This window comes from Gallus gallus, chromosome 4 (assembly GCF_016699485.2).
Source record: "Gallus gallus isolate bGalGal1 chromosome 4, bGalGal1.mat.broiler.GRCg7b, whole genome shotgun sequence".
NCBI classification, from domain to species: domain Eukaryota; kingdom Metazoa; phylum Chordata; class Aves; order Galliformes; family Phasianidae; genus Gallus; species Gallus gallus.
In genome coordinates, this window is record NC_052535.1 from 20,580,685 (window position 1) to 20,604,354 (window position 23,670).

Below are 23,670 nucleotides of genomic sequence, written 5' to 3' on the forward strand. Positions count from 1 at the left end.
TTTTAATCATCAATTTTAGAAGCCTTTAAAGCTAGGTGAATTATATGAAAATTCGGAAAATATCTTCTGCAGCTCTAAATATCAAACTCACTAACAGGGAGATAGATTCACTTTCCAAACAGTCAGAATATATGACACTGAGCTTATAGCTCCAGGAAGTCATAAATAGAAATTGTTCTTCCCTACACTGTCAACAAGCCTTTATTTTCTCTACATCTTTCACTGCTTTCTTTTCCATTCAGCCACACTTCAGTCTTGTGGATTTGCTGGTATGCCGTATCAACACCCAAGGCAGATTGAAAGCATTCATTCAAGAAGCTAACCCATAGGAACACGTATCAACTTTTGCTAATGAACTCAGTATCAAGGTTCATTTGTGTTCAAAAGAACACTTGATTTAACTATACATATATTCAGCTCAGCTTGGGGCAATATTTAATTATTTAATGTGGACAGATCATCTGCCTTAATACCAAAGTATACTGGAAAGTGTATATCACTTTCAGCTGAGCATATGCCCTGCATCTCAGGGACAGAACCTCCACGCTCAGATCTGTTTGCAGCATACGGCCCATCTATCTTGTACCACCGGAGATTTAAGACAAATCTTAAAAATAATGGTTTATTAAAAACAAATAAAACAAATAATAATAAAAAAAATCTGTCAGACTTTTTTTTTTGCTGTTTGGAGTGACTTGATGGCCATCTTCACAAGTGGCTATAGTAGCAGCTGTGGCTCCATGCACCGGAACCAGACAGAAATCCAAGCTCTAGTTCTGACATGCAGTTTCAGCTGATTGATGACACTCCAGCTGCTAACCTGATGCTTGTCTGAGGAAAAATCATTTCTTATGCCTGCCCTACTCTTTGGCTCTGCATACCGTACTTGTCCCTGTAGAGCATGGTTTATACAGTAGGCCTTTATGCAATTGTGCCTAAGGTTCCAAGGATATCATCTGATGTTTTTTTGTTATTTTTCCCTCTTTTTAAATGTAGTTTGGTTACATCAATCCCTAAAGTAACTCTGTTCAAAGAGTCTATAAGGATGAATATTTGGTTACAAGGTTTAGAAGATCTTTCCCATTTTCTTATTTGCCCAGGGAAAAATAGATTCTTTTGATGAGACATTCTTAGTGATGGAAATATTTTGAAGAGTTGCGCACATCACTGTAATAGCAGCATACGTCAGACCATACTGAAAGTATTTCACAATGTGCAGTTTCCTTCATAAAGCAAAAGGATCATCTTTGAGCATAAATACCCTATTCTGCGTGGAGTTCAAAGCACTTTCTTAATACGTAAAGCCACTTCCCACAACTTCACTCTCAGGAAGTTTGAATTGGCTGCTTTTCCAAAGATATTTGAAGGATGCCAGTGTTTTCAACTTTGTAAACTCAAAATGAACTTGTATTCATGTTTCAGATCAAATGAAAGGCTCTAGTTTTGTATTTTATTTTTTTGAATCCAAATACCTAGTTATTTTTTTCCTTTGTAACTCTTGTGTTTTGCCTAATCCATCTACCCAAACCATTAGCTTCAAACTTCTCACAGGAAAAAAAAGAAAAAAGAAAACAGTACACACAGATAATTATATTTGTAAATCAAATGCTGGGAGAAAACTGTGAACGGCTCCTTACAATTACATAAAACAATTATCACTGATCAGCTGAAATAGGCAGTACACATTTGTGCCTCGAAATACTGGAAGAGATGCACCAAAGTATGTCACTTTTTTTTCTTTTAGATGACATTTCTTAAATAAGACTTGAATATTTTGATACTTCTAGTAGACACATTAGTGGTAATATCAGCACTAGCAATGTGCTTCTCCTAGTCCTGGAGGAATACAAACAAACAAAACACAAAGTTTAAAAAACTGTCCAAAAAATCAAACAAACAAACAAAAAAACCAATTAAAATAATTATAGAGCTGTACTAGTTCAGCAGTGACCTGTGAGACACAGCCACTCATGGATATAACAATTTTTACAATGAACAATTTGTACAAGTGCCCAGTGCAAACAGTGAAAAAACAGTGGAAACACATTTGGGAAACACATTTGACAAATGATAAAGTCTCAGGCCCAAATTGTAGCATAACCCTACCAACCACATGTTCACATTTGAGAAACCTGGCAGCCCAATCAAAGCCAATGTCTAGTATCACCTGCCAGAGGCTTCCAAGCTTTAGTCTGTGCTCATCGTCACCACAACAGAGTGCATGCACAATGGACTGCTTCAAGGAAGAGAGCTTTTCACGTGTTTTAAAAAAACCACAGGGATCCACAGATGTCAAAAAAGGTCAGACCCTGGAGATGCACAGTCTATGTAGAAATACCACAAAGCAGCATTGTTCTTACTTTAGCCTTAAACTAAGTGAAGACAAGAGTGGCTAACATCCACAACCATTTACTTTGTAGTTCACATTCCTTCAGTTTCCTCTTCTGTAAGAGTAGAGAATCCTGGATCTCACTGTTCTTTCTGATGTTTTCTGTCTTTACCTTCTGAACCTAAAGCCATTATGATCCAGTGTCAGATACGGATTTAAGAGAATATAGGATTTCAAGTCATAGATAGAATTCCTTAAAACGGGGTGGAAAAATGTTTAGAATGAAAAGAAAAGCACACTGAGCCAATGCTTCTGCATGTCAGCTGGTGTACACAGCCCATTAAACTGCTGCAGATAGCTTTACAACTTGCCTCAGTGACTGGAAGGATGAAGAAATACTTCAATATATTGCTTTTGCCTTTATGCCTCATATGTGCCAGACACTACTGTGACATAGCCAAAGACTGGGGACTCCTGAAATATTATTTTAAGATTTCTCAAATCAATTACAAAATATAGCAGTAAGTGTCTATACCCAGAAATCCTACAAGAAAGCCTTTCTGAAGCATCTCACAAATTACTACATTACTGAAAGTACCATAGGGATTAATCTTTTAAACATTTTCTATGCTTAGTCAAATGACATTTGGGTGCTTTGGAAAGCAGGGGGGAGGGGGAGGAGGGGGAGGGGGGAATGGAAAAAACTTTAGAAGAAACAAGAAGGAAACCTTAGAAGTCTTCAAAGAAACACTGCTATTATCAGATGTAAAACTGCACTATAAAACAATCAGAATCATATAATTTAAAAGTTGTTTTTTTTTTTTACATAACAGAACTGCATTACACTAAATATTCTGAGCAGTAGATGTCCTAAATGTAATTTGGCAAAATCATTTGGCTGTACCAATCTTGTTAAATACAGCGTCAGGCAGCTCTTGAGCAAAATCTACCTTAAAAGACAAAGAAAACATTTAATTTGGGACATGCAGTAAATAAACATGCACTAATAGTTTTTGCTGTTGAGATAAACATAATAAATATGTTTCTGTTAAAAGTTCAGACATTGTTCTAACTAGTATTTATGAGGATTTGCTTGTCTTGATAATGTAACATGAACAATCCCTAAAATGTGCTAGCGTGATGTTCCCTGTTAGAAATTTATCACTAAAGCTGCTGAACTCATTCACAAAATAAAACCATCAGACTTAGGGAGATCAAAGATAACCTCCATTGATGATCAGTGTTTGAAGGGCAAATCCATTATACTACATAAATACAAAGGTCAGGTAAGACATTTTTATATAAACAATAGGCCAAAAACACTTCAAGAAACCGAGAGCCTATAAATTTGAAATAATAAATATAAATGAATTCAAGTCATCTCCACGTACACCCAGCCAATCAGTCCTACTCCTTAGACTCAGTCTTTGTTGAAGAGATAAACGCAAACAGTGCTTTTATTTTCTCTGTGGAAAGGGAGAAAAAAAGGAAAAGTGGGGAAAAAATGCTATAATTCTGAGCCTAGACTATAAATAGCTTAAAGTTTTAAAAATATAAGCCAGGGAACTGAGCATTTCTGGACAGAAAACACAAGGTCTGTTTTCAGACAGATTCCTGCAGTAAGTCTTGAAGTATCTGACAGTATTATTTTGTAGTTTTTCCTTCATTGTTTTTCCAAGTTATTTTGGAAATTTTTACAGTCTATCTTCTCTGTAGAGAATAAATTTCAATCACAAAAAAATAAACACCTTTTCCACCACTGCTTAGATGTTTTCAATAACAAGAGAATTCTCAACATATTCAGGGCATCAATTCATCATTGTCTAAAGTTATCTAACATATCTGAGTTTGTTAAAAACATAAGGGAAGTAAACAGTCTCTAGTTTTAGAACTGTTTTAGAACAACTCACTCCTAGAAAATGCCAGAGATGCCAAAACAGCTTACACAGATCAGAAGCAAAAATTCAATGAATTTATTCTTGATATAGAAATAACTGTAACATACGAAGAGCCAGATTTCTTGTCTGACGGATCCTGAAATGTAATGTAAAAGGTACTTGAATAGAGCCTGCCAAATTATTTCAAAAATCATACATATATACACACACACACACACCTCAGGAAGATCTGGGGCCCAGGAAGGTAGCAGAAGCAAACCATATTGTGTGTTTATCTGAACTGGTTGCTCAGAGCAGATTCACGACCAAATAATTGTCTTCTGCTACTAATACAACTTCTGTTTCAAGCTCACAACAAATTCTTCATATGGCATATCAAGTTGGCATATGTGAAATGCAAAGAACAGTGCTGTTGAACTGCTCAACTACATCCATCCACACATATCTGCAAATGTCACTACTAAAGGAAAGCATTCAGAAAGATGAATTACTGTCACTAGACTTGAGCAAAATCACTAGGATCTTTTGTTTTTCATCCAGTCTAAATGAAACCATGTAAATGGGCCATCATATGATGTCTGTTTTGAATACCTACAGGTGCTGAGCCATAATCCAGAAGATAAACCACTGTAAAAGAAGAAAACAGCAAACCATAGGCTGCAGCTCTTGGACCTCACTTGCTTTTCTTGTCACGTTATGCTCAGTATTTCAGACTGGTAAACCTTACCAGCCACAATTCAGGGAATGGGGCTGGTGGAAGAAAAGGACAACACTGCTTTGAGCTTCTTTCCCTGTCTGCCCCTTCCAGTCATGCCCTTACCACTAAACAGTTCTCTTTCAGTAAGTCACGTGAGAGATCTTAACTGTTAACCAAATCTAAACTATTTTTGTTTCTTTTCCAGTATGCTCTGATCAGCAGCACGAACCACAAAGAGTGCCCAGCAGATCCCCAAATACTATGTTTTTCATCTCATTTTCATATCCTTGACTCATGCATCCTGTCTAAGCTAATGTTAGTTTCCTGACTTCAGTGTGTCTGCAGCCCTGGACTGTCAACAAGTGCTGGAGCTATCCCGTAAAGATCACTACTCCTCAAATTTTTTTTAGTCTTCTAATGACTCTCTCAAAGCTACCTCATTACACCAAGTTAAATCTGGAATCTCTGGATTTACACTGGAATAGCAGAGCACTTTCCCCTCCTGTTTTATGAACAGAAATTTTGTTGTGGCAGTCTAGAACATTCAGCTTTGACTTGATGTCTTGGAAGAAAATAAGCTACTACCATGAGCAGTTGCAATAATCATTCCACATTACACAATCATATCCTGCCCCTTGAATGAAACAGCCCTAAACAGGAAGATCTGATCTGGAATAGACTCACTACTTTTTGTAAGATCCTTGCGTCTCCATTTCCCTGATAACCTGAACTTCTGTCCAAACTGCTGTTGCGTACGAGATAGCATAGCACTGACTTTGCATTTCTTATTTGCAAAAACTAATAAAATTTAAACAAGCTTTTTAGGCTAGACTTCAGCTTTACCCAATTCCAACTAGGAGCCCAAGTGGGCAAACTTACACGGAACTACATGTATTGCTCTTATAGTAATGTCTCCTATTTATTTCCATGGAAATGACAACAGCTACAAAAAGCACAAGAACGCTATTTGGTAGAGCAAATTCTCAGTTACAAAACACTGTTTTTTAACAGTCACCACCATGAGCTACAGATATTCACCAGCCGTGAGCAATGTACAACGGTAAATTGTAAGATGAACAAAAAAAGCCGTGCTGCACTTGTAAACATTTGCAACAGCAGAGGTGACCCGCTGTTGCTGCTGCCATGGCTGAAATGCACCACCTACCACCTCACTATGCTCACTTCCACTGCATGGTCTCCATCAGTGTTCAGCAAGCACTGATGGATGTCAAATGGCACAATTTTTTTTTCTGCATGGAAGAATTCAATGCCACTCCTTTGCACCCCATGCACTTCCAAGTCAAATGTAATTTTGTCAGACTGTCCCTTTGCTGCCACACTGTCACACAGCAATAAAGTGTGATGGAATATAGGCAGGAAGGTTCAAACTCTACTGCCATACCACCAACATTTGCCTTTGACATTGTGGGCCAATTTAAAATAGGAGACATTGCTTTTGAAGCAGACCTAGTATATGCACCTAATGTTACATTCATGCTCAAAAGTTTCTAGAAAAGACCTCCAGTCCTATGAACTCTGTTTACAGCACAGGAAAAAAAAAAAAATTCTGTGCAGCCATCAGCTTTAAAAACATGAGTGCAGGTACACATACACTGTTTGGGCAGTGAGATACCAGAAGTCTATAGGATCCCAATTCAGATTTATTTCCTTAAGTAGAAGGCTATTCATCTAAGCAATTATTAGCTGAATAATAAGGGGATGGAAGACAGCGTCTCACCTTAGACCACAACAGCTAAGGATAAAATAGTAACAGTGACGGTGGCAGCTGCATACACTAACATTTTGCATAGAAATTCATTTAACACGAGGCACAGATACAGAGTTTTCTTTGTTTTAAATAAAGAATGAGGCGATTATCCCAAGATGCAGTCCTCCCAAGAGAAACAAACTGAAATGACAAAAAACCTGAATGGTAAATATGAGGGCAGGAAGTACTAAAGCAGGAAAGTGGCTTCAAATATCAAAGGCTGTATTTAGCAAGGTATGAGTCATACCTTACTACATCATAAAACTTCTGTCCTCATGCTTGTGAAAGGAGGTTATCACATTTTCCTTCTTCCATGAGCTACTTGTGCTGATCTCAGTGTTTATCCAACCTACTCATAAAACAGTTAACCTACTGAAAGCAGCTAATTAGCCATTCTAAAACAGGCAGAGTGGTTGCACACAGCTCCCAGTTCCACTGCGCTGTTCAGGTTGAATAAGATTCATTTTTCAGCCTAGTGACCTAGTAGTAATGCTAGAGTACTTGAGGCATTCTAAACCAGTATTACCACCAGTGTCATTGGGATGGCCACAGTATGTAGATGCTACTCCACTCTGTTCTTAAACCTTCCTTTCTCTGTAAAACAGATTATCAAAAGAACACTATTTGATTTTGATTGCAATCTTTCTTAATAAAAAAGATTTAAAAGCTACCAGTGGGGCAATTCAGTTTAAAATGCAGCTGAGCAATGAAAAATATTGAGTAATGTAAGTACCACAGCCACTTTTGCTCCATGAAACTGCTTAGGGTGTGCAACACACTACCAATTTCTGTTATTTTCAAACTCTACCAGTGCAAAATTACAGTGAGAAAAAGAATTTTGTAGCTTGAAATCATGGCTTGAAATTGCTTGGAGAAGACTATACCAGAACACATGCTGCACATCTGAATAATGCAGATGGAATGTAATTGTCCTCTTATTCTGTGAAAGGAAGGTATAGCTCACAGCCTGCTTGATAGTTGAAAGGAAGCTATAAAGCTGCAGGAGAAAGAATTTGTTATATTCTTCCCAGTATTTTTTAAACTTCTCTATTATTAAACTGAAGCACTGACTCATCTTGATGATCTGTTAAGAACATTTGTAATGAATGTGCGCAGAGTAAACAAGAAGCCTCTTCTTACCATCTGTGCAAGCACTGATCACAATAGAAGAGCCTCAGACCCATAATTTTCAGCGTTGCAAAACTTTTAGAATGAAACCGTGTTTAGCAGATCTCCTAGTTACATAGCAGAAGGTGGTCCCAGCTCCTACTTGGCACATACATACTTATATATATATATATACACATATACATATACATATGCATATATCTAGATAGATATATATATATAGTTCTAGAAGAGGTAAGAAACAGCATTTTTTTTTTTTTTTGAGCTCTGATTTTTTACATTTACTGAGAACTATACCACTAGATTTTATATAGACTGATTTAATATAGAACTGAATACATACATATATCTTATTGTATTAGTTTGGTATGATAGGTGTGCTACCAAACTGGATGTGAAACCCACACAAAACATCTTGCCTATCATTTCCTGGATCTTTATTTTTGCCTTTGTTGACAGTTGCCTTTAGAAAAAACAACAACAACAAAAAAAAACACTGCTGCGCAATCTTGATAACTATTAGCTAAATCTGCTAAAATGTCTGCCCTTTGGCTGTAGAAGATCATGAATTATCCATTGAAGAAGAAACAGTGATTAAGACCACCACAGTTTCAGCTGTGGACATGTTACACTTCCAGTAACACTACATTTAATCAAGAGCCTATATTTCTTCTTGGAAACTATTCATGTTCTGTTGTAGAAATTTTCAGCAACTGAGTTGCAATGCTGTTATATGGATATGTTTCTACATTAAATTTGTTCAAAATATCTAAATAGCTGATGCTAATCTTTTAGCAGTTATTTGTATTACGAGTAGCATTCAGAGTGCAATGTAAAATACACCTATAAGTGCACTTGTTTACAAAGATGGAGGATGGCCACATTTACCACACTGAAAGTGCTTATATATTTCTGTGGGTGGTTATTTTTTATTTATTGCTGCACACAGCTGATGTGATCGCTGTTAGTGAATCACATTTATAAGTTATTACGGGATACTGATGGCAGTAGCATATTTAAGACTGAGGAAAGCTTATTATTTTGTATATTCAATTGATACTGTATGTGTTTATTTAAGCAGTAAATGCCCAAACAAGCCTGAATACATAATGCTGTTTTCAACTGCATAGTCACACTAATTTTTATTTTAAGATTTGTGACTTTCTCCTCCACAGGAAGCAGCAGCCTTAGCAGTCTAAATTCAAAGACTGCTCTCATATCACCTTATTAATAAAGCTGTCTATCACAGCTCTGCGCTTACTTTTTGCTACAGATTTGCTCTTTATTTTTATATAACAAAAGGTTCACACAGTTTTAATCCATCACCTGCTGTATTAAGAATAAAACTGAGAAAAAAACTAAAAAAAATTGTGTTTAAAATCAAGTTATAACTTAAAACATTGTAGGGAAAACTAACATAGGTTGGTTAGAGGCAATGAAAGTTGTTAGCATGTCGCAGGATACACCAAAGACTGACCTGTGGTTGGTGTCTGATATAAATTCTCCATCATTCATCACCAAGTTCAGGAGGACTCCATACAAAAACAAAGGTCCTCAAATGACTGTTGGTAAAGCCATACTGATAATCATCTTCTAGAGGAAGAAAATAAAACCTGTGTATTTCATTCTGTAACAAGTGGGATTTCCTTGGCAAACACAGTTGGGCAAAAACTTTTTAAAAGGGAAAAACATGTATTTGCTGCTATATCTAAATTTCAATCTAGACAAGGAAAGACTGCACGTTCAAGTGTCTTAGTTATATCATATACAGATCTAAAAATTATTTTATTATACCTATAATATCTGGGTTGATGTAAGAACACTCTGAAGTGGTGCTTACAAGCTTGAACTGAATATCTCACTTCAAGTCCAGTATTGTATTGTATTGACATAGCAGAGTTTGGATCCGCATTGTATCATCTCTGCACATAGATGTTTTTTTTTTTTTGTTTTTTTTTTTAGGTCAGTGATATTTTTATTGGTCCCACACATCTAGAAACCAGAAATTCTCACAGCTAATTTTGTCGTTTCTTGCATAATATACGTTTTAAAGATAAGATAGAAAGATCACATTGCCAGCTGATTCAAAGTGTCTCTTTTAGATAATCTGAAAGAAGAATCTAAATCAGAAAAAGTGTGCCTTCTGCAAGCAACACACCTTAGATGATCGTTTTACTTTTTAGCAAATTTTTTAGCAAAGTATCTGTTCATTACAGTAGTTGAAATTTAATGTTCTGGAAAGTCTTTATTTTTCCATGTAACTTATAAATGACAGGGGAAAGAAATCCAGACTGTTCCATTTTCTTTTTGTACCTGTTTTACGTATGTTGTATTTATGCAGCAGCCTTCTGCAGCACAGCCCATCATGTCACTGATCAGATGGCTTCAGCAGCACCAGTTCAACACATCACATGGCCGTGGGGGGTTTCTGGTCACCCCCTCTCACTAAGAGGAGCTCCTATCATTGGCCTAATGACTGCAGGTCCGTGAGTTTCCCAAACAACTAAAAATGCTGAGTTCTGATAGGAGCTGTAGCTTGACCTCAGAAAATGCATATTTATTCTGCCCCATGTAAACCAGCAGCTGATCACTTCTGCCACCTGATGCTTGGTAAGAAATATATGTAAAGATCCCCTCTGCCACCAAAATCCATACGGAAGCCCGTATTTCCAAGACTTAAGACAATAGATGCCTGGATATGCATATGCTCCCAACTGGCTGTCATACAGGGTTATTATGCAGTGCAGGAGCCAGCCTCCAGAGTTAGCCAGCTTCCCTTTGCTTTATTTACTCAGTAATGTCAGCCCCATTCTTGAGCTAGGAACCTCTGCAACAGCAGCAACTGTGACATTGTTAAGTAAGTCAGGCAAGGGTAATTACCAGCTTGTTTACATATAAAGATGATCTGTGATGAGAAAGACAACTCAGGAAAAGTACAGCATGATTAACTACAGGTAAAACACCAGACTGTTTGTTTAAGCTTTCCATTGATACAGCAGTAATTCTCTCTCTCTCTCTCTCTCTCTCTCTCACAAGAACCGCTGCACAGTTTACTCTTTCAGTTTTTCAACATTTTTAAATCAAAACTCAGCATCTCTATCACATGCATTTTTCCCTTCATAGGCTATCTATGTTGCTAGGTTGAGTAGTAGCTGAACAGCTCTCCCATGCAGACACATTACAGAAGTATAAAATATCACCACCATTTAATGAGACTGGTGAGTATGCCTTTGTTACAGCTTTTGTTTTAAATCCAGTACTGTGGCTGCCTCCTAGGGCCCTGAAGTAAGCACTCTTTAAAAAGAGCGACAGATTTATTCCTCCACTCTGAATAAGTGAAAATGTGTTTTGTTGAAACCTCCAGAGAGTAACTGGCTTTACTATAGAATCCCCTTTTGTTTATGGGCTTGATGAAAACATTTGGCATTTAATGATTCCCAGGCTATTCCAAGTTTAAAAAAAAAAAAAAAAAATCAAGTGTGCTGAGTGTTAAAATGTTTTCCACCAACCTTAAAGCAAATTTAATATAAAGACTTGTTTCAGGTATCAAATTAGGGTGGAAATGTTATGCTTACTGACTCCTACTTTTTAGCATTTAGACTCAGTATAATGCCACACGTTGTTCTTAAAACAGCGTGGGGTATGAGGGAGACCTACAGAGGTGGCCACCTGAAATCCAACCATTCTCCTCTCAGCTTTAGCTTTATCATCTGCTGCTCCTCACATCTTCAATTTCTTCACAAAAAGAACTCAGAACTATTTCCATTTAGAGTAGTCAGGAATTTACCAGCAGAAAACTTTTAAATGTAAAACATAGATAATGGTTTTTTCGGGTTTGGTTTTTCCTTTGGAGAAGTAACCACTAACCAGTCACTTCCCACTTAGACATCGTAGATTTCTCTTTAAGAAAAGCTGAGGTGTAATTTGCTCATCTTATCCTGCTCTCTAGCCAATATATTTCTGCTTCTCAGCACTTCCTCCTTCTAAGCCACCTCATGGGCTCTGTTCTTAATATCAGTCTTTACTTACAGAAACTGCAAAACATATTCACAACCATGCAGAATATAGCACGTGAAGTGCTTACTTAGTTTTGTGGGAAAGGATCCTAGGGCTGAATGGCCTTAGAGATACTTTTTTTTTTTCTATAGATGGAAAAGGTAAATAGCCTGGGAAACTTATCTTTAAAAACAAGAATAACTATTTTATATTTTTCCTTTCAGGGAAACAAAATTTGTACAGAAGACATTTATGTTATTTGCATGGATCACTAGGCATAAAGATGACTGACACCATATAACAACTGGGCATACAAAAGAATCACTCTATCAAAGAAGGTATTTTCAGCTCTAAAAATATAAGTGTTTAAGATATGTGTGTTTGGTCTGGAATCATCATTGTATCCTGAGATTCTTCCTATCCTGGACTGGTCTATTTCCTTTAGCAAATTTTTTACAATGGACTATTTAAAGAAATTGTGAGGAGTAAATATATACTTATATACTTCTACAATTTTATCATATTTTATTTATCTGCAGTGACTACATACTTTTAAAATCCAAGAGCCACTGAATATTATATGCAGCAGATGAAGACTTCTTCAGCTGGACAAAAATTCCAGACTTCTAAAGGAGGAAAACTGTTACATTTGATCTCTCAGGGTAACCACCTCCTGAGACCTAAGTTCTTGCAATCTTAGCCTTGTTTTCCCATAAAAACACATAAAAAGGGGTTTCTAATAAGAAACCCATACAGGAGCTCAGGACATTTCTCTCATGCAATCCATTAATTACCCAAAGAAAACCAATCATTATAGATCTAACATTGACTTTAGCTTGTCTCTTGCTTCATAGCATTTATTATTGTTTACTGAAGACATGATGCAATCCTGGCAAACCATCCAAACCAGCACCCACCTAGTTCCAGCATGTGTTACTGACTGAGACAGACAGCCATTCTCCAAGTCATCAGTTGTTAAAGCCATTGCAAAAATCACCATGAGGTGATTTTTATTACTCACCACACTCTTGGGAGGGATTGCTCCTAAACTACCAGTTACCCCACCTTAAAATAACTTTTCCTTTCATGTACTTGGAAATGCTGCAGCATAACTGAGGTCAGAGAAAGCAAAATAAACACCATCTTTGGTCTGCATATCATTTCACTCTCATGACTTCCTCCTTTGATGCAGTTTAAACCTGTTGCCTACAGACCACTGAAAGATCCTAACTTAGGACTAAGAGAAATGCAAAAGATAATCATGGAGCTCTATGCTTATGAGCCACTAAACTAGCCCAGTTCATAATAACAAGGACTTTCCCCCTCCCTTCAGAAAGTACTTCATGGAGAGGAGCAATAGGAACCAAAGACAGACACTACAGAATATTATTGCTCTATTTTCTCACCTGTGCATTGCTCTGACATTTTCACACAACAGTGCTCTCAGGGAGAGAACAAGAAGCCCAACTCAGCTTCACTGCACTCTAGAACCCCGGGGAGGACATCTCCCTGTCTACCGGCTGGAGGAAAGATCTGAAGGAACATTGAGATTTAGCACCTGATTTGTTGTTGTTGTTGTTGTTTTGTTTTTTGCTTTTTAAATTAACTTTCCCCTTTTCCTCCGGTTTTTCTTTATTTGCTCTCCTTAAGTGCCAAAAAAGATGGCTTATGCTATTGATGATTTGTTCACTGACATAGCCATCTCTTTCCCTCCCCAGTAAGGCAGCAGAATCCCAGCAATTTTTCTCCTTTCCTATCAGTTTATGTAGCTCACCTAACCATTGTGCTACTCAGACTTCTAAAACAGTTATAAAATTAAGGATAACTTAGGTCACGGCAAGTTACGTTCCAGGAAGCCTTAATTCATAAGAGATTCACTGAAGTTCTATCACTAACTAATGGTGACTATTTAAGCATACAAAAGCATCTATTACCATTGTTCCTGAATAAGTTCATTCCTTTGCTAGGACTTCCATCTCTGCTACAGATGCTGAATTTCTGTATGGTTCATGCAACAGAGGTTACTTCCAGTAACACAGGGTAGAGGGGAAATTGCCATATCAGTCTCCTTTTCTTTTCCCGCTATGGAAACTATCTAACCTTACAGGAAATACATGATTTATGAGCCAAATTCAATTCATTAAAATTTCATAAACAAATAGCACAAACAGGATATGAACAACACAGGTTGTACTGAAAACCCAAAGGCAATAATATGTATGTCTCAGTATTTTACTTCATGTCCACTTTAGTGCTAGCTTGGTCCCAGAAACTGATTACCTATTATCATTCAGACACAAATTAATGTGCTCTTCTTCGTGGCATTCCTCACTATTTTGTGTCCTTGCAAAGGGGTACAATCCTGAGTTTTCTTTCAAAAACACATCCCTGGCTCAAGGGCAGACCAGTAGGCTCCATTGACATCACAGCCATTTTAAGATGAGGCATAAGATAAGGAGGAAAGGAGTTAGGGTGCAAAGTCATGCTGCTTAAATAACAGCAACCCAGCTTAGACATCCAAGGAATCATAGCCACTGCTGTTGTTACGTAGTTCTTATGTTTTATGTTCAAACAACCACAAAGGAAAAACAGATGCAGGTATATTTGGCGGTACACATTAAAACATCTCAGCAAACAAAGGCAGGCAAAAAAAAAGAGTTGCCCTTTTAGGAATACTCTGTTAGATCTGGCAGCAAGGAGTGGGAGGAGGTCACTGGTATGCATTCACTTGTGCCACAGAAGAGAAAGACAAAGCAAAAGCAGAATAAATTAACTAAAAAGTTTATCTTCTATTTATCTTAGGTTTTGTATTAAGGCTAATGTTTTAATGGAAATTGGGTGATAGTTCTTTCCTGCACTTTCAGCAACTACTGAATATTATTTTGATCCCACTAACTGCCTTCTGAGGAAGGTACACACCAGGTGCTTGCAAGAGAAGACTTTTCCTGGGCCCTATTAACATTTCAACGCTTAAAACAAAACCATGTCTTTTCTGCAGCCTCTTTGCCAAGTACTTCTGGCACTTTCATACCTGAGTATGAGCTAAAGCAAAACTATTGGCTGCCTTCCAGATTAATGAGTTTCCAGTCTCTAATGAAAAGACAAAACTGTAAGAAGTGCAACACTCTGCTTTTGAGTTGTTTGCAAACACATCTGCCTGAGAAGCAGCAGCCATCAGACTACATTTGACCTTTATGAGATCCTGTCTCTCTCCCCTCCCTCCCCTTTTTTCCCCTTTTTGCCACAACTTTTCCTATTTAAAAAGAGGAGGATTACCAGGCTAGCATTAAAAACAAACAAACAACAACAACAACAAAAAAACAGTAAGAACCACTCACATCTACTTGTCCTTCACTCTACTTGTTTCCTTTTTCTTCATTTGGTTATGGTCATCCACAGAACAGCAGCAGCTGCAGCTCTGCACAGTTCAGCTGTAACTGATCTAACTGAGGCATCAGAATGCTACTAATGTTCTCACTGCTAATTCATACTGCTATCATCAGGGCTTCAAATACAAAAATGGATTTTTGTGATTTTACAGATGAATTTGCTCCCATCTTGGTGTAATTTTACAAGTGCTTTTTGAGAAAGCAGTCCCCAAGTTCACTGAGGTAAATCCCAGAGCACCACATTAGTCACAAGGAAAGAAGAACCAGCAAAGAGAACAAAAATATCTAATACAATGGGAACCCTCCCTTACAATACAGTCACAGAAACTCCAAGATGCTCAAGTTCTAATAGTGCCAAGATATAAACAGCTATTTATGATCACCTTCCTGCACACTGGCATAAGTCTTTCTAAGCAGTTCTTTGGGATTGTCACCCTATGCCTGCAAAACATATTAAAACTATCTTCTCCTAGAATTGTTTAATTGGTATTAATTACATTTAATGCCTGTTACACTCATTAAGCACAGCTACTACTCATCCTGTATCGGTGCTTTCTAAAACATAACTGCAGACAACAAGAGTACTGCTGGATCACTCAGGTCTGCTGCCCCCTTGTATGTTTGCTACAGCACAACAAATTCAAGGTACAACTGAGCATCCCATGAAGTTAAAGAAGTCAGAGTGCCTATAAGGAAAATTTCTGCAAGTATTAGAAGTTCATCACCAACACTAATACACAATCACTTCAGTTTTTAGAGGAGGTTAAAAATACATAGGTAGCACTGAGGAAGTACTCTTAGGTTTGTATTCTGTCTTCTTCCCACTTGTCCTATCTTGTATAATGCCTAACTCTCCTATGCAATAAAATGCCAAAACTTGGCAGTTACTTCTTCACAGAAGTTTCTGGAAATAGCAGCTGCAATAACAGAAGCTGTCGAGACTTTCCTTTTACAGGCCTGCATCAACCCCACTGAACACGACTTGCTGCATTCTCTAGATGTACACATGCCAGCAAGCTCATTCTGTTGTTTTGAACTAGGAGAAAAGGTAAGCCAACTCTTTTCTCCATTAAATTGATGTAAAGAAGGAAAAACTTAAACTAAACAGCTTTATTGCCTTATACTTGTGTGTGCCTGCCTACAAGTTTCAATGGATCCTAGGCTGGAATGCACATGATTTTATCACAAAGAAACTGTATCTCAGCAGAGGTGAATATGAATAATACAAAGTCCAGCCAATAGACATGGCTGCTGTCTGGGACAGATATAGGAACTGGGTAGGAAAACTCCCCTCTTTGCTCCGGAGCAGCAGCAAAAGCCCTACTTTCACCACTGTAGAAGACTTCACCCTCTCCCTCTGCCTATATCCACCGCACCCAGCAGCAATGCCAGCAACAGCCCCACTGATGAAGACATTCACTTCAGCAAAGCTGAATCAGTTCCACTGTCAGGGTAAATGGACCTGTTTCACACTCAGAAAGCCTACATCAGTGCTCAGGCTTCCCCATCCAGACATGAAAGAGAAGCGCCACAGCTGGTTAAATAATTCTGCCCAGAAGATTAAGCATGTAACACAGGCTTTTGAAAGAAGTAAGAGTGGCTGTCATGCTTTTACTTGCCCTGATAGCCATGCACTTTATGAGAGATGCCAAGTGCTATTGCAAACAGTCTGTACTTCCATGACAGTAAGAGCCTCTGCTCTTTTCATTGCCACAGACCAGCGCTTTTGATCCATCAGCAGTGCTTGGCGTTCATTCCCAAGGGAAATCCTTTGAAATGTACCTTCATCTTGATCACTGACCTCAAGCTGGTCCAATACCACAAGCACCAGTGCAAAGAGCTGCAGCTGCTTTGTGCAGAACTTTATCTGATTACTAGATTTCAAAGCAACTAAATCCAGTCTAATCCACCACATAAATCAGTCAAACTATTTTTAATGCAAGTTCTTTCTTTTAAAACATAACAAGTGGCCTAAAATTCAGACTAAAATTTAGCATAGCTTTTTTTTCTGTCCCAGAACCAGCCTACTACAGTTTATTGATCATTGTATCATTGAAGCTTATATCATATTAAGAATATTATAATAAAACATTAAAACCACTTAGGAAAAGCAAACATATACAGATCCAAGAAAAAGTTATGAATACAGATAACCACAAAAGATGAAAATAAAACAGCTTAAGCTATTTATAAGTAATTGCCAATTATTTATTTATTCTGATACAAATATATCCCATTAGAACATCAACATTTTCTATTTTGCTTAAAATAATCACTAACAAAGAAGTCTGAACATGAAAATAATTCGTTCATCTACTCAATTTGACACAGAAGTCACTTTAGAGTAAGCTCTGTCAATTCTTTTTAAAAAACACATAATATCTGTAACATACGTATATATATACTTATGGATTGGGATCTCCAGCTGCCATGAGACTGAAGAAATGCTTATGAACTCAGAAAGCAGGAATTGTATTTCATTCACCCTTTTTGCCATGGTAAAAAAAGTCAACATGATCCAGATGTTCCAGGTGTTAAAGAATGCCTACTTGGTAACTACTGTCCAAGACACAAGGTTTATCTTTATAGTGCTGAAATAATGTATTTAATCCAGAGATAATACAGCAGCCTTCTTCCATTACTCTTCAGAGTGGAGAACACGGTTTAACACTTCTTCACATTTTGGTAATTTAAATGAAGTCACATTATTTATCTAATGGCCAAACAAATCAGAAAGCATTATAGTACAATGAGGTGGTATAACTAAGTAGTGAAATATTAAAATGGCAAGTTAGGTTTCCTATCAAGTGATATGAAATAGTGGGTTTCTTCTGTATTACACCTATCATTAGTATTACCACAATTTGTAATTATTTTCAGTTCTTTAAGAGAATGATTCTGCTGTTCTTTTTAAAGAGGAAGGAAGAAACTGAATTTTTGAGTGCATGGGTCATTGCAACTACCTAGCATACATTTATTTTCCCTCTTAGACCTCTACACTTATTTTCCTCACCACCACCATCTCAGAGCTCATAGAACTCCGAGTTTTGCTGCTGGAATGTCCATGAACTTGGAGGAGCCTGGTTTCCTGACATCAGAAAGCTGTTCTACCAAAGCCACAGTATGACACCAGTGCAACTTAAAGGATGTCACAAACTCCTCCAGGGCAGCACTGGCTACAGACAGAGGTTAAATTTCGTCATCACCATGGATACTCAGGACAATATTACAATAGAGCATTAGCACTGCTGATCTCAGGAGCACCAGGTGAAATGACAGCTATTCTGGTGTAACAGAAGAGATAGGAGCAGTAAATTACTTTTAAAAATAAAAGCTTGCATACAAGTTTCCATCATTAAATCGTTGTAGAATGACACTGTATATGTATTTACAGTACGTCCCTTTTCATAACCTGTCTTACAGTGATGCCAGCTGAAAGGAAACACACACACAAGTTTTCCTCAGCTCCCCTAGCCACCGAGCAGCTGTTCCTCTGCAGAAGAGGAGAACAAGGAGAGGGCTCCTCAACGAAAACCAGTTCCATTACAGGTGGACATCTCCCTAACTACAGCCCCCATACTGTGGGCATGCCCAAGAACACAGAAACCATGCTCATGAAAAACACCTAGCGATATTAACTCACCAACAGGAATGGAAAATGCCTTCATGTTTTGCCTACACTCAAATATACTCTTGCCACTCCAGCTCCATATCAAATACAGAGCAGGCTAGCAAATTACAGAAGCTGGAGCAGATCTCGTTAATAGGTATTTGACAGAAAGCGCCTCAATAATGCACAAATCTTGTAGGTAAACTTCCTTCTGTTTTGAGTTGAATGAATGAGGCCTTGTCCCTTACCTCAGATGTGGTGATAGGGTCAACTACCCAATACCAGTATCAAAGAAACACAGTAATAAACAACAGAAGACAAACCATGTTAGGCCATGCTGCACAAACTGTAAATTCAACAACAGCATAAAACCAATGATACTTGGAATGCTATCAAATCAACAGAAAAAGTATTTTTGCAGTGTTCAGACTGCTTCCTCTTGTGCAGGCTTGGAATAAAACAGTTTATTCAACTGTGAGATCCAGAGAGATTTAGTAAAAACAGCATGGAAGGAATGCCATCACAGGCATAAATTAAGAGCCTCATTGGTAAACAAAGCTACACAGTTCTCATCCCATTAGCAGACAAACTTGGTGATGTTTTCCAGCCTTAATGATTCTGTGATTCTATGTTTGAGAAGTCTTCTGAACTCTAGTATATGGGGCACAATAATGGATGCAAGAGGCCAGGCTGATGCCAGGCTTGCTGGGAACATCTGACCTTAAAGATGCCACCAGCTGAAAAACAGCTGTATCATGAAGCAACTCATGACTCCAGTTAACTGAGTCCTTATAGAAAAATAGCACATGCCTCTTCATGCACCTGCAATACGAACCAAAAAAATTAGCCAGAAATACTGGCCTTTCAGAGGTACTCAAGTGAACATGCTTACAATAGGAATTTACTTTACAAAGTGTTGTTTGCCAAGTTTGACAAAGTTTGACTGCCAAATGCTGCAGATCTAAACAAGCTATAATGGTTGCCCACATCCGACTTACAGCATTGAAATTAATCGTGTGTTGCTGTAAATCCTGAAATCTGTGCTACCTCCTTACAGAGGAATCCAGATACGTGGCCCAGAACTTAAAAACCTCTGGATCAGCTCCTAGTGAAACTCCCCTGAGGTGATCAGGGAGGCTTTAATCTTTATCACCCACCAGGCTAGCAAATTAGCTCTGAGAGGAGCTCTTCTAGGTAGGCAGATACTGACTGACATCCAGTTAGGCACAGTAATACCACCCTGCTGCTTGGCAGCAGGCAGGGCAGTAAGCAACGCAACATGTGGGCATCAGGTTTACAAAGTTGATTGGAGGATCACCACCCAACACCAGTTGGGAAGACTGAAATTCTAATTAATCTGTTTATGCAAGCAATCTATTTCCAGCACTAGCAGATAGTATTTCAAGAAAAATTTAAAACATGACTAGTTGTGTAAGCAGCATATTTACTATACTCATATTACCAGTGATACCTATGAGTAGCATGTTTAGAATGGACTTGAAAACAGAAAACCAGTTCTTTCAGAACCTCCTTAATATTTATAGCTCTATTGGAGGCATAGTGTCTACCCTCCACCTGGGGATAGATGAGGAGCTGACAGAGAGCTTATGGGTTAGGGTTAAAAGACACAGGGGAAGGAGACACTGTAGTGGGAGTCTGCTACAGGCCAACCACCTGGTCTGGAAAACCAAGCAGATGAGGCCCTCTACAAACAGATAGAAGCAGCTTCATGTTCACAAAACATGGTCCTCATGGGGGATTTCAGCCATCCCAATACTTGTTGGAGGGACAACACAGCAGAGCACCAGAAATTGAAGATGTTCCCGGAATGCATTGATGATAACTTTCTCTTCCAAGTGGTACATGAACCCATGAGAAAAATGCTATGCTGGACCTTGTTCTCACTAATGAGGAGGGACTGGTGAGTAATGCAAAGCTCAAGGGCAGCTTTGGCTGCAGTGACCACAAAACAGTGTTGTTCAAGATCCTTACGGCATCAAAGAGGGTATGCAGCAAGCTTGCTACTCTGGACTTCAGAAGCACAGACTTCGAACTCTTCAGGGAACTGCTTGGCAGGGTGACATGGGATAAAGCCCTGGAGGGAAGAGGGACCTAAGAAAGCTGGTCAGTATTCAAGGACCATCTCCTCCAAGCCCAGAAGCATTGCACCCTGAGAAAAAGGCAGGCAGGCAGGCAAGAGTGCCAGGAGGCCTTCATGAATCAACTAGGAGTTCCTGGACTTCCTTAAGTAGAAAAATAAAGTATATAGGGAATGGAAGCAGGAGAAGGTTGCCTGGGAGGACTACAAGGGAGTGGAAGCAGGAGCAGGTTACTTGGGAGGACTACAGAACAGTCGTCTGAGCAGCTAGGGATCATGTTAGGAAAGCTAAAACCTAGATAGAATGAAATCTAGCCAGGTACATAAAGGGGAACAAGAAGAAATATTACAGGTTTAATTAGTGACTAAAGGTCAGGGAAGATGTGGGTCCCTCTCTGGGAGGAAACTGAATACCTGGTCACAAGGGATATGGAGAAAGCCAAGGTTCTCAATGGCTTCTTTGCTTCAGTCTTCGCTGGCAAAGGCTCTATTCATGCTGCCCAAGCTGCAGAAAGCAATGGTAAGAAGCTGGAGAAGATCTGCTCACTCTAAGTGAAGATCAGGTTCAAGACCATCTAAAGAACCTGAAGGTGCACAAGTCCATGGGAACTGATGAGATCCATCCACAGGTTCAGAGGGAACTGGCAGATGAAGTTGCCAAGCCACTATTTATCATATTTAAAAGGTCGTGGCAGTCTGGTGAAGTTCACACTGATCGGAAAAGGGGAAACGTAACCCCCATTTTCAAGAAGGGGAAAAAAAAAAGATCCAGGGAACTACAGGTCAGTCAGTATCACCTCTGCACCTGGCAAGATCACAGAGCAGATCCTCCTGAAGGCCCTACTAAGGCACATGGAAAATAAAGATGAGGTGATTGATGATAACCAGCATGGCTTCACCAAGGGCAAGTCATGCCTGACAAATGTGGTGGCCTCTTATGATGGAGTCATAGTGTCAGTGGATAAAGGAAGAACAACTGATGTCATCTACCTAGATTTGTGCAAAGCATTTGACACTGTCTGACACATCATCCTGGTCACCAAATTAGAGAAAAATCAATGTGATGGATGGATCACTCACTGCATAAGGAATTGGCTGGATGGTTACACTCAGAAAGTTGCAGTTAACAGCTCAGTGTCCAATGTGCTGGGATTGATGTTATTTAACATCCTTGTAGGTGACATGGACAGTGGGACCAGACTCACACTCAGCAAGTTTGCAGACAACACCAAGCTGAGTGGTGCAGATGACATGCTAGAGGGAAGGAATACTATCCAGGGGGAATCAGAATCACCAAGGTTGGTAAAGACCTGTAAGATCATCCAGTCCAGCCATCCACTTATAACCAATATTTCCCACTAAACCATGTCCCTCAGTACATCTAAACATTTCTTGAACACCTCCAAGGGATAGAAGGACCTGGACAGGCTGCAGAGGTGGGCCCATGCCAACCTCATGAAGTTCATCAAAGTCAAGTGCAAGGTCCTGCAACTGGGTCAGGGCAATCCCAAGCACAGATAGATGTTGGGCAGAGAATGGCTTGAGAGCAGCCCTGAGGGGAAGGATTTGGGGGTGTCAGTTGATGAAAAATTCAATATGAGCTGGCACAGTGCACTTGCAGCCTAGAAGGTCAACTGTATCCTGGGTTGCATCAAGAGAAGCTTGACCAGAAGGTCAAGGATAGTGATTCTTCCCCCCTGCTCCTGTGACACCCTACCTGGAGTACTGTGCCCAGTACTCTGGGGCCCTCAACACAAGAACATGGAGATGTTGGAGCAGGTCCAGAGGAGGGCCACAAAAATGATCAGAGGGCTGGAGCACCTCCCCCATGAGGACAGGCTGAGAGAGCTGGAGCTCTTCATTCTGGAGAAGAGAAGGCTCTGAGGGGGAACTTTATAGCAGCCTTCCAGTACCTGAAGGGGCCTACAGAAAAGCTGAGGAGGGACTTTTTACAAGGGCATGTAGCAATAAGATGAGGGGAAATGGTTTTAAACTGGAAGAGGGTATATTCAGACTAGATATCAGGAAGAAATTATTTCCTGTGAGAGTGGTGAGACACTGGAACAGGTTGTCCAGCAAGGTTGTAGATTCCCTCTCCCTGGAAGCATTCAAGGCCAGGCTGGATGGCTGTGAGCAGCCTGATCTAGATGGAGGTGCCTATAGCAGGGGGCTAGGCTAGATCATCTTACAGATCCATTCCAACCCAACCCATTCTATAATTCTATGATGACATCTTCATTAATTCAGATATTAACACCTGAAAACAGCAATTTTTTGCCTTAATATTTCTGCATCCAAGATCTGCATTTGCAGCTAAGAGATAATGACATCTTTAACTGTACAGTAATAACTAAACAGTTAGTCAGTTGTTTAATCAAGTTTGTTTTGTTTTTCAACTGAAGTGTTTAAGTGGCATTGAAGGACACTGGGTGACTACAATTTTTGATCACTAAATAATACCTGTCTACACTCTAACCGGTTTCCTACTGTAGGAAAAAATATTTCTACCATTCATTTCACCATGAAGAAGGCATGTGAAACAGATGGAAAGAATCACATCCTAAAGTTGCCTCTTTCCCTCCAATGATTTTAAAAGGAACCTGAAGTACAGCTAAGGGAAAGGCATCTACATCAGGCAAATCCTATGCACTGTTCCTGGCAAAGTCTCCAGGAACTATGTGATCACTGCACTTAGGTACAAGAATCACACCATTATCATTTATGTTTTAAACTTGCGTACAAAATATTTTTGTGTTC

At 38.9% G+C, this 23,670-nt stretch overlaps 1 long non-coding RNA gene across 2 annotated transcripts in view; it reads left to right on the forward strand.

Moving 5' to 3' along the window:
* LOC107053206 overlaps nt 1-22,286 on the forward strand; it is a 105,733-nt gene extending 83,447 nt beyond the window's left edge. The window contains exons 6-8 of one of the 2 annotated variants that reach the window (XR_006939272.1): nt 4,825-12,154; nt 12,356-16,253; nt 18,196-22,286. This is a non-coding gene — a long non-coding RNA (uncharacterized LOC107053206). Of the gene's footprint in view, nt 1-4,824; nt 12,155-12,355; nt 16,254-18,195 lie in introns of those variants that run through there. The other variant, XR_003074882.3, reaches the window with a different exon arrangement.
* Nucleotides 22,287-23,670: the final 1,384 nt, after the last annotated feature.